The sequence below is a fragment of the Odontomachus brunneus genome, unplaced genomic scaffold (genome assembly GCF_010583005.1).
Source record: "Odontomachus brunneus isolate Ranch 3 - 2012 unplaced genomic scaffold, Obru_v1 Obru_scaffold_013, whole genome shotgun sequence".
Taxonomy (NCBI): Eukaryota; Metazoa; Arthropoda; class Insecta; order Hymenoptera; family Formicidae; genus Odontomachus; species Odontomachus brunneus.
This window is the reverse complement of record NW_022639463.1, coordinates 1,761,058-1,772,145: the sequence shown is the minus strand read 5'-3', so window position 1 is coordinate 1,772,145 and position 11,088 is coordinate 1,761,058. Positions and strand designations below refer to the sequence as shown.

Here is an 11,088-nt window from a genome sequence, read left to right as displayed (position 1 = left end):
CCCCCCCCCTCTCTCTCTCTCTCTCTCTCGACTGCCTCTGAGATTTACAGGTTACGCTCTCGGTAACACCTCGTAAACTTGGTTTAACGACTTCAACCGAGCCTAACTGCTTCCTTCCTGCAATTAGACCTTGACCTATCTTGAATGTGGTCGTTCTAGAAAAATTTTAGGATATCAGTTGCACGTAAACAAATTATTGAGTAAGCTCCCTTTGTGATGTCATTAAAAATGTTTACATTTTCTTCTATTTATTAAGAGAAATAAATAAACTTGGTTGTCTATTACAATTTACTTTTGCTTCATCTGGCAACGGATAGCTAATCAATAGTCAATAATGTTCAACTTAGTGCCAGTGTAAGCTATATCTTTATTGTAACAAAAACTTTATGTGTTTAATCAAAAGTTATTTAATTCTTTATAATTACTGGTTCTTAGGCAGTTTATTTATACGAGTTATACAAGATGACATTAGAATAAATGTGTAATTAGTTAAATATTGCCTGATTATATACTTTCGTAACAAATATTGTTTACTCAATTTATCGGTTTTTCGTTGACATACTTCATGACCTTACGACGGGAATAGTTTTTGACTAAGCATCCGCGTTGTGCAAATATATTTTCTTATTATCATATAAACGAGTTTTACATATTACGAAGGTATTTTTTTTCTTACTAAAATGTAAAACATTTTCGAAGACGATGTATATGTTGGACACGGATATGATGAACTAGAAGTTCTGAGAGCAAATGAGGAAAGTAACATAATACAAAAAAAAGTGAAAAGCTTCACGGTACTTCGCACACTTCCGCCTCTTTCAAAGTTTATATAGCCGAACAACCGTCTCACTCACCGACGTGACTCCCTGCAGAGTGTATCACAATTAGCTGGCACCTTTCACCCCCTCTACCATCATCATACCCTACTCAACTCTCATAAAATCTTCCCCTTTCTTTATGTAAAATCTACACAGACTCGTTCCAACACAAGCAAATTCAGTGAATTTTCATGCAAACTTTTGAAAGCTTATTTCAATATTACGATGAATAAGTAGGTTGATGTTATCTCTGTGGCTCCGAAAATTCGCAAAAGAAAGAATACACATCTATCTTACGAGAGATCATATAACTCATAAATGAGGAAAAACCGAATAGATTATTATTTTTATATATGATCTTGACAGAATATGTAGTAAAATGTATAAATATTTTTGGATAAAATAAAATAAAAATAAAAATTTTTAGAGATATTTATTTATACAGTACTATCGAGACGTGTGTGTGGATCTTACAGTTGTCTATATAAATTCACTTTCCGAATTTCTTAAAAGAAATATTATTGATGTATCTGGAGGTTGCAAGATTATATACAATATAATTGCTCCACTTTTTATTGGAGACACAATCGTGGCACAGGACGATATTTTCAGGCAGAGAGCTTTATTCGAGCTGTACAAATTTAAGAAGAAATAGACGCGGAAAGGAGGGAGCTTGGTGGCAGCGTAGTTAGTTATATGCTGTGCATGTTGGCAACAGTGCCGGTGTGTTTTTCATTTTCTTTATATCACCCTTGACGCTCGTAAAACCATTACCCGTGACCAAGCGAACGCAACTTCTGTATAAGCCCTATCGGTGTGTGCGTATAAACGCATGGAGTCGAGACGCTCTTTGATGATACTGAAACTTCTTTTACTTGTGCACCCCCATAGGTCCGTAAGACGAACCCAATTTCCTCGGCGACGGCAAGCCGACCCCTCAGATTTGTTCGACATGCCCACGGGAAGGATTCAGTTTTCTCGTTGGCGATTGGTTACATCTTGTCTGCTGATATTCCTCGGTAGCACGTTATTTCCAAGTATTTTACCTGGTGATGAAAATGCCAATCTCCATTTTTAAATTTTGAAGCATCTTGAGAAATAGATGTACTCAAAAGTTTTTGACGACTCAATGTACTTTGATCTGTTTCACGTTAATGACGTTCTTTGATGTTAATATAAAATTGTTGCTCAATTCCATCTATCTGCATATTACTATATTATGCCAGTAATATTATACTTCTTTTTCCCACTCTTTTCTTGAGACCACACATGACAACAAAATTTCAGATATATGGAAAAGCATTTGTAAATTTAGTAAAGTTAGTTTTATTTTGTTTTATACAAATAAGTCAGCTTCAAACTCTCTCTAGCACACTCTAACGTGGATCCCTTTTTGCATGGTATACGCGGTCTTATTATTCTTTTCTTCCCACCTCTCTCTCTTTTGCTCCCACTCATTTCTAGCGAGTGATTCATCATAAACGTCGCCCTCTCCCGTTTCTCTGACTAGCTGGCTAGCTTCGTTTCTGGCTTTTTGGCCTCTGGACACTTCACGCTCTCTCCTACCTCCCGTTCCCTTTCCTCTCTCACTCTTCTTCTCTCCCTCTCCCTCCATTCCTCCCTACTCCACATTCCTTTCAGCTTCTTCACATACTCTTTTTATTCTCATATTAGAATCGTACCAGCATATCATTCATTTTTATCATCACGTGCATACTTGCAGTTTTTTTTATACACTCAACCAAGATTGGTTATATTTACATACCGAATGTATTGAATTTAACTTTGATGTTTAAAAAACGTTACCAAAAACATATCTCATTTCCGCTCCTTTTACTCTACGTATAACTGATTTTAGTAATGCATAACACTTTTACAGATAATTTATCCAATTTTTTAATTTATGCAATAACTTTATATAGTGAATATAAATTGTATAAAATAGATGAATAAGCATCAATTTAACCCAATTTAATTCTAATCTAATCTAACATAAACTAACTTAACATAATCTAATTTGCCGTTTTTCATAAAAATATTTATTCCGTTCAACGACGACGAGAGCACTATTACTTGATACTAATCCATCTCCAAGTGCACACGGAGTCCGCGCTATTCGAAATATCCATGCGTTTTGACCAGTATTGAAGAACGAGTGTCGTTCGTCTCGAAAAGCCCACCTTCAGCCCGGAAGGTAGGATTCCGGTAATTCGGTCATGGAATGGATGGGCGATGTCGAGAGAGAGAGAGAGGGACGGTGAAGTGGGCCGGGTAAGGGGAATAGGGTAGGGACGGGAGGGCGTTCCACGGCACCCTGCATGGGGTAACTTGCAACCTCACGCGACACTAGAGCCATCTATATCCCTGGAGATTTATGAGTTCCTGGTGCAGCGGCTGCTCGTAGCAACTACACGCTATACAATATCGGTATGGCGCGGTGTTGGTGCTGCCCCCTGTCGCGAGACGATGCGCGTTGTTGCTCCGCGGGGGTTTCGCGCAATTCACGCTCGTGAACGTCGTCGTCCGGACAAAAAACTCACGATTCGATCTCAATCCGAGTCTCTCCTCCAACCTCCCACTGTTCCGTCAGTTAGGACTTTGACGATGTGCGCCTCGCTAGGCGTACCTGTCTTTCTGTGATTCAATATTATGCATCACATATTCTATATTATCACAATTTTCTCTCCTCTATGATGTATTTCACACTACATCTTCCGCTACCCTTTAATTCGCATAATCCCTTTAGTTCACCGTACACGTTGTACTTATTTCTCTTATCACGAATCCACTTGAAAGACGATAGATTTTCTTCACGGTTAATTAAAATTTCTGTGGCACACAAGGACAAAAAGTATTGATGCACATTTTTACTCACGACCGGACAGATATACACGGAAAATCGCGAACTGAGATTTTCGAACAGCCCCCTAGACGCAGCCGTCATTTCGTACTCCGCGTGATATTCTGCAGATATAACCAACGAGTATGGCCAGAGGTGGGGATTTACCCGTAGTGCTATGCGAGTATGCGACTACGACAAGGATAGTGCTAGTATCTACCTACCCATACCTACACACCATCCCGCTTTAGCACATCATCTTGATGCGACCGTTTTACGAGCAACCTGTGGTAACGAGAGGGATAGATAATAACCGCTTCGTGCCCAATTCTCAATCCTTTTTTCTCTCCTGCCTTCCCCCTCTCTCTGTCTCTTCCTGACTCTTTCATCCCTTCCCTCCAACACGCACACACACGAGCACACACACGCGCGCGCATTTTTCGGATGAATCTTTGTACAATAGTCCAACTAGGATCAGTTTTTATTCTTTCGCGTCCCATCTTGGATGTTTCCCCACGATCTGTGTAAATAGATCACAGCAGTATCGCGTTGAAGAGGAAAATTGCTAAAATCAATTTGAAACAAAGGACGAATAAAATCCATTCTCGTGGTATGATACACTACATCGTTAATCAAATGTATCTTGTTATCTTTGACGTATTTAACGAATGTTAATTTGAATCTTCTTCACTTTCCTAAAAAGATTGCGTCTTTGCGAATTACGCAAAATGCAAAACGTTGTTTTGCAAGGCCACATCGAGAATCGTGTTTCTGGTTTTTGCGAGTTTTAAGTATGAGAATTTATGGGAAGCTTAAAAGCTCTAGCTTCCTTCAAAAATCCTGATAAATGCGCGCGAAAAGGACGCTCGTGTACGTACGCCAAATTCAGTTCTACGGCGTCGCAGACTCCTGGAAAGGCGAAGTGATTCTAGGCCGAAGAGCAAACAGCGACGTAAATGAAATACAAGCGTGCGTAAACAATTTCCGAAGAGTAAACGGCGACGTAAATAAAATACAAGCATGCGTAAACAATCTCCAAGTAATGGGAGTCTCGAAGAAAATCCTAAAGAATTGTTTCCTAGATTCTCGGTAATACGTTACTTACATTGATTCATCTGCAACAAGAACGAGTAAATTTGTAGCTAAAAATTTATTTTCATTATGATTACCCTGAATACATGTGACACAAAAGTGACTTGGTAATACGTTTTTTTTTTTACATTCTACCAGTTAAACTTGTCTGCATCTCTTACTCAAACAGACGAATAAAATAAAAAAAATAAAGAAAAGGATTGAAGTAAAACTAGTAATGCAAAATGTTAGTTCTCACCCCACAAAACCTTGCGCACCCCTTTTGCTCTTCGTGTGAACTATTGATATTCTGAGATACCAACACCAGCAACGGTCAAACTCAACGTGCGTGTTACCGGACAAGGCACCACGTGCATTCATTCTATTACAAAAGAAGCTGAACAAGCGTCCACCATGACTCGAGATCCGCCGCGTCCCTAACACGTTGAATTTAATGCGTTTCACGTATTAAAACACATGAACATTTCGGACATTTGAAAGCTTAATTACATATAAGAATTTGTTTTCTAAAAAAATTAAAAATCCTTAAAAATTTTCAAAACATGTCCGACTTTGCGTCGTTTTGTTTAAAACCATATAATAAAATACATTCAAATGTGGTCATTATTATATTACATGTACGTAACTATATACTACAGCATTGTACATATATTAGACTTAACATAGCTCGACAATACACAGATTTAACTAGAAAGATTTAACTAGAAGAATTTAACTTTAAGAATTAAGTAATTCTACTGCAATTGTCATTGTCACAGAATCAGACTTGTCGCTCATTGAATTGCAACACCTCTTATAAATATTCGCTAACATGCGGAATGAGCTGACTTCGTCGTTTCTGTTCCTGTTTCAGGTGAGTGGCAAGCTGCACCCGCTGTCTCTGTAATGCCAAATAGATAGTCGATGTGCGTATCTGTCGATCGTCAATTTATCGGTTGCGGCGAATCGGATGCTGCACCCGGTGAGTGACGAACCTCCCCCACCACGGCTACCTCCCGTAGCTCACTTTGACCGATATGCTCCCCAGACCAATCAGTATCCAAGCACACCAGTGTCATCCGTATAAGCCTAGCGCTGTCGTAGTCGTTCCCCTTTCTGGTCTCTCTACCTGTAGTTTCTGCTTTGGTACAGTAGCACGTAGATAGAGGTTGAATTATCGGGGGTGGCAGAAAAAGAAAAAAAGAAAAAAAAAAAGAAACGAGCAAAGAAACGAAAAATCAGTGAACGTCCGTGGATTTGGGGTGTCGCTTATGGAAAATCGACCGAAAGCAGAGTCTTATTCTCAACGTACGTTGCGGTGGTTTGTGCGGCAGTTAGAAACTAAAATACGTAACGAAACTAAAATACGTAACGAGAAGGCTACAACTACTCATAGGGTTAAAGAAGAAAGATAGAACGTAGAAGCATCTGAACTCTCGATGAACGAGATTGAGTCGATGCAGATAATTAGTTATTTGTGACGAGCTCAGCGGAAGTACGACTCTTTTTTACGACACAATGTACAAAATTGTTATAAACACTTTTCACAATTTTCTCTTTTTTTTGTTGCTTAATATATTTTCCCTCGAAAATGCGCACTCAAAACATCCTCGTGAAAGAGAGAGAGAAAGAAAGAAAGAAAGAAAGAATGGAAATGAGAGAAAGAGCAAGAGAAAGAGAGAAAGAGGGAGAGTGAGTGAGTGAGCTAGAGGAAATAAAATAGAATGACGCGCGATTACTGTTGATGTTATGTTTTTGTTATTCTTTTTTTTTTATTAAGCGACACGAGAAGGCGTTTATATTGTTACCAATTTCGCTCTGCTAACGGTGACTTTCGCTCATCCGTTATAAAAAGACTGTTTTATTTCCATTTCGTTATTAATTAATTAGAGTTATTACTCGAAGACATAATTACCGGCAGTGGGCGAAATTAATGATGGAAACGTGCTTCTTTTGATTGGTACAAAATATATATGTTGATATTCGATAATTTTGTTAATATTGTATAGAAACATTTATGATGTGCGTCTGCTTAGTACCTGCTGAAGCGGCCAAGAGTGCGCGGTCTCGAGATGGATATCTCTTTTAAAATAAAATACGAAAAGGATTTTTTTAATCGACATTATTCTCTGAGAGAAGCAAGACGAGGATAGGTTGCAAATGGACATAACATACGTATCTATACTTAGTGTACCTAGACGCCTGCTCTAAGAAAAAAAAAAAAAGAAACAGCGTATGGCGCTATCCTATACAGTAATTTTATTCTAGTTAATGAATGTATACGAATAGTCGCTAAGAGGAAGCGAGAGTAATACGTAAACGCAGTATTTCTAAGGAGGAATGTAATATTAATGATTATTTATTTTGTGGATCTCGGAACGAATACTTCACACATTGCTCTGCTGTGCTATACATTATCAATTAGGCATGTAGGGGTAGGCGTTACCTATGTGTAGTGGTAGTTATTTGTGTAAATGTCTCGCGTGGCACAGACCCTTCTTTTTTGTAATATACTAGAATATCAATTGTTTACAAATCTCTGAATCCTGATAATATGTAATCCGACAGCGACCAGGGCCGCGTCAGCTGCCTAATGACTAAGATTATACGTCGGCGTTCTTAGGAGACGGTTGTCGTTTCGAACGCTATTGTAATATTACATTGATTATACGATTGCTAAAAAAAAAACAATAAATGCGATGTAAGCTTAATTACACGTCTTACGCTTCTTTGCCTGCGGCCCTGGCCGCAGCAGTCCATCCCGTGTCAGATCCATTTTCCTCTTCATCCCGTCGTCCGTCACACTTTGTGGTACGAGAGTAACGTCAGAGATATGTCGATCACATGCAATTATTACTTTCAGTTGTGTCGCCAGCACAATTAGCTTCTCCGCAATTGCACAACGATACTTTCTCGTCGCTGACAGAATACACTTTCATCGATCTGAAGGCTCGAAGTCGGCTAAAGCCGTACGCGGTTCTCCTTTCTCGCCGAGATAATTATCAATTCCTCGGCGATATGTGGCGAACGTGCGGTGCTAGCTTTACGACGCGTAAAGCACTCGTTAGGCGGCATCGCGGTGTAGTGAAACCGCCTTAACGGGCGCCGCGTGATCCGGAGTTGAGCTTTCCACGGACAGCCATAAGTCTCACGACGCTCCGAGATATTAATATGTTATTGCGGAAAGACGCCCTCATGAAAGTCGACAAGGACTACAAAAATATGTCCCGCGCGTCTCGGCATCTCCAAGGGTAGCACACACTTTCAGCGTAGCGGGGTGGGATACCGCTATCGCTCGCTATTCCTACGTAGCGCGCGGCTAACGCACACATCGCCACACACACAGTCACGTACTCACACGTACAGACGGAAGCCCTCGTTACTATCGCACACGTAGCGGAGAGTGGTCGGAGGCAGAATTCAGCAGACGCCATTTGTATTAATGAAGCTCCCGACAATGGTGCACGCCCGATGAATTATGTACCTACGTTCGAACCGAACGAAGGTACATAACCGATCTAGGCGTAAGTTTGCTATTGGCCTCACGCAACACTTCCTGTCCGGTGATCCTTAATTATGACATTGCAATCCTTAATCCCTTCATTTAGGCAGAGTTGGTTGTGCCATTTTTCGAAAACTATGCATTGCGGTTCTAGTATGATGCACATAACGCTACTGGAAATGCGCATATTTTGCTGAATATCTTAGTGGACATTTTTATACATTAGGAGATACTGTTTCAGATTTAAAAGCAGATTTAAATTGTTAAAAAGAATGTTAAGAAACAAAACATCAGTCGCATAATTGTGTGAAATGAGTATTAAGATGTCAAAACTCTAATCTGCAGATATTTTATTAGAATTACTCATTTTGAACGTATTTTTATTATATCGTTAATTAATAATTTATGTTAGCATTAATATTATATTATTAATATTATAATTTCATCTAATAGAAATTATCATTTTATACTATATATTGATATATATTTACCGCTAATATCCGCCAGCGAATTAACTAGAAATTACAATCCCCGCCCTGTAGAAAACATAATTCCGATCGAAACCGGAGGCATTAGCTGCAATCTATTACGCAAAAAGACGTAGCGAGGCATCCATCTCGCCATGGCGTAGATAAAACGACCGCTTTACTTTGGATTACAGGGGGAGCAATTTACAGCAGGCGCAAGAGCACCTGTTCGTTCTTGAGGAGATGGAAAGGTGGGGACGCTCACAACGCGAAGGGTAGTCTTATAAGGGTGTGGGAATAGCGTGCTTTGCAGACGTTGCGGTAATTGAATCCCAGTAAGTCCCTCTATATAGGAGTATCCACTTAAATGTATAACACTACCCTCCTCCTCTCACACCATCTTTCTTTCGCTTCTTTAATCTTTCCACTTTTTCTCCATATCGCGCAATGATTTTTTGTCGACGATTGGACATTACCAAGAATACCATTTGCATATTCCAATTCGACGAAGTTACTTTCGAAAAGTTACGCATGTTAAATATATATATATATATATATATATATATATATATATATATATATATACTCTGTTTCCTCAATAAAAAAAAGTTTGTAACTCTTTGCACTTTTCTCCAACATCCCTACTAACAATTTATCTCCTCTTTGTCGATGCTGACATTTCCTTCCACACACAGTATTATTCTATAGGTATACTCATGCAAAAACTCTCTACGTTTTCCTTCTATAGAAAGAAATCAGTAATGGGTTCAGCTAGGTGGAAATTCATTCTGCCATATTCCTCGAGTTTACTATCCCAGCAACGAAATCCTGATGTACGAGCTTCACGTTTCAGCAGCTCCTTGGCTCGGGCCGACTGATATGAATGTGTTAGGTGTAGATGAGTCTAGCGTGCTCCGCCCTCATATAATTACTTCACGCTCCCCTCCGTAGCCTGGTGCCCTCAGATACTTCCTCCCCTCTTCTTCTTCCTCCTCTCTTGCATTCTCTCTCTCTCTCTGTTTCTCTCTCTCTCTCTCTCTCTCTCTCTCTCTCTCTCTCTCTCTCTCTCTCTCCCGTCAGTGGTATTCTAGCAGTGTTTCTATACCATCGTGCTCTTGCAGGGCGGTTTGCTCGTAGTTGCATGCACCGCTCGCAAATACCATCGTATCCTGTGCGCTTGGTATAACAAGAGGGTCGGAGGAGGATTCACCCGGGTTTGAGGGGGTGTTGTGCAAAGGGGAGGTTATTAGGCAACGCAGCACCTCATCCCTCATCCACGTAACCGCGCCGCAGCGTGTATTATGTAACAACACGGAAACGAACTGTGGGGTGGTTGGTTGGCCGAAAGAGAGACGGGGAACGTTTAGGAGTAGGATAGAGAAAGAGAAACTATGCGAAAGCCTCGCTGATGTAGCTCTCGCTGCTACAAATATTACACGTCTTTATAACGACACGCTCGTAACTCTCGGTCAATATTTGTTGCTTTTCACGAGCGCTAAATCATTTTCGATTTGAGCACAAATCACGCTTCGACAATTTTCGGAGAGTCCAAAAGGGCACGAAGAGTCGAGACCATTAGCGTTGTATCGAGTTTCGGAATTAAATTTTCCGCGGCTATAACGTATTTTTATTGCACGCAGTAATATGATATTTCTCTGAATAAATTCAGTATGAGCAAATCTTCCCGTCGGTATACGACGACTCTGAAACTTTAATAATGGCTGCTAAGTTCAGAGAACACATACATTTCGCCGCATTACCAGAAATCTTAATTTACAATTGAGCTCTGGCGGTTTAACGGACATTTTGCGGCCAATATAATATCTAATAATTCTAATAATTCGCCGGTTTAGAGACGAATGATGGGAGAAAAGGGTGGCGGTGCATAGGGTGAGAACGTTTCCTGGAGTCGTGCCCGTTAGGGAGGGAAGTGAAACCAGGATGAAACGAGTGAGGAGAGGGAAAGGGGACACGGAGAGAAGGAGGTACAGAAACGAGAGAGAGGAGAAGAAGGAACAGGTCGACCGAGAGTATGGGCCGAGGAAATGGAGGGAAGGCCAATTAGAGGGCGGGAAGATTTATCTGCGGGCGACGGGTGTGCGGATAGTAAGGGGTAGGTTGGTCTTCTCTGCCTAGTGCATTTGTATTATTCCTTGGTTGGACAACTCCGTTCAAGACAACGGCGAGGTCCAGCTGTTATTGGCTGTTCCCGATCCTTTATGAATTAGTTGTTAACTTATCTTCGCGGTTCTGCCCGCATAAAGGGGGAAATATGTCCTTTAATGTCTTGATATAATAGCTAAAAAATGTTACGTAAAGCAACGTTTATATATATATATATATATATATATATATATATATATATATATATATATATATATATATATATAT

At 40.1% G+C, this 11,088-nt stretch overlaps 1 protein-coding gene across 1 annotated transcript in view; it reads left to right on the top strand.

Moving 5' to 3' along the window:
- The window catches only part of LOC116840939 (homeotic protein ultrabithorax-like), a 93,792-nt gene extending 86,353 nt beyond the window's left edge, over positions 1 to 7,439 (top strand). The window contains 1 exon segment of the mRNA XM_032808301.1: positions 5,603 to 7,439. The gene's annotated coding sequence lies outside the window, so the exon portion shown is untranslated.
- The last annotated feature ends 3,649 nt before the right edge of the window (positions 7,440 to 11,088 follow it).